This window comes from Neltuma alba, unplaced genomic scaffold, assembly GCF_004799145.2.
Source record: "Neltuma alba isolate B1F8T4 unplaced genomic scaffold, ASM479914v2 tig00010842_pilon, whole genome shotgun sequence".
Classification (NCBI taxonomy): Eukaryota; Viridiplantae; Streptophyta; class Magnoliopsida; order Fabales; family Fabaceae; genus Neltuma; species Neltuma alba.
Window position 1 is genome coordinate 1 of NW_021635639.1, and position 1578 is coordinate 1578.

Consider the following 1578-nt stretch of genomic DNA (forward strand, 5'->3'; position numbering starts at 1 on the left):
AGTTATATGTTGATTTTATGATAGTTTGATGATGTTGGGAAGTCATTTTTCCTAAGGGAAGTACTGCCAAAATTTTATCAAAATGATAGGGAAGTTTTTTACAAAGCTAGAACATCAATCCAAAATTAAGAGAAGAGGGTTAGGTTCAAGAAGGTTAATCTTAAACTTTATATAATCTCTTAGTCCTAATGGATTGTATGACCCATGTGATTATGTTTAGGACCTTGAAACATCCAAAAGGATGTTTGATGATGTTGACCAAAAGCCCTTGTGGTTGGGAAGTCAAGGGAATCAAAAGAAAACCAGAGGAAAGCTTGAGGTGCAAGGTAATGAACTTACCCTTTATGTGCTTGATGTGGTATGCTCATGTGTTGGTTTGTATTTGTTATTTGAATGATGTTGTGACATGATGATTGTTGCTGGAAATGTTGTTTTTAATATGTCCCCATGGCCATGCATTTTTATATACCAAGCATAAAGCATGATGGCATGTCACTAGTTAACTTAAGTTTATGAAAAACTACATACCATACACTAGCATCCATTTTGTGCATGTATGTGGTAATGTTTGTTACTAAGATTCCCCCGAATCTCACCCCTTCATAACCAACCATTTAGGTCAATCAACGATGGGCAATAATGGCATGAGAAGCAAGAAGAAGTAAGCGGAGAATTATTCTTGTTAATGGATGAGACTATTGATGAATGTATAATTCTCCTATTTTGTAAACTATGTTATGGATGCCAATGATGCCATGTATTTAATTATAATGTTTTATGGCATGAATAGAAATGTATGAGAATGAATGGAAAAAAGTAATCCTAAGTTATGTATGTCAAAGAAATAAAAGAATTAAAGTAAAGATTAGTTAAGGGGCAAAACGTAGGTCTTGGGGTAGTGAGTTTGTAGCTCCAGTTTGACCTAGGAAATGAATTATTTTAGCCACAAGATTTGGCATACTTATAGTACACATCCCAAGATTTAAATGAGAGGTAGATCACCTCAATTGCACGTGTACACAGGGAGATACAAATTTTCAAAGTTGAGGCACAAAATCTCAAAGTTCCAGATTTTACCAAATGAACAGTAACCTTTATTGATTAAACTATACAAATTGGGTAAGGATAAGTCCAATTGGATATTTTTTTCTTAAAGAAATTTCAAATAGATTTCCGTACAATTTTAGAACACCTCAATACAATTTTTATAGAATTAGTTATGATTTTTCAAAGTTGGACCTGTAATCTGAAATTTAAACAGTGAATAGTAACCTAAGTAATTATGTTGAATTTTTTAATCCACAAGCTTGTGTCGTTCCGCTTGAGCCATAACACTTCCAAACGTGTACTCTAGGGGCTAAAGGTAGGACGTTTTAGATGCTAGTGTATGGTATGTAGTTTTTCATAAACTTAAGTTAACTAGTGACATGCCATCATGCTTTATGCTTGTGTATAAAAATACATGGCCATGGGAACATATTAAAAACAGCATTTCCATCATCATGTCACAACATCATTCAAACAACAAATACACAAACCAACACATGAGCATACCACATCAAGCACGTAAAGGGTAAG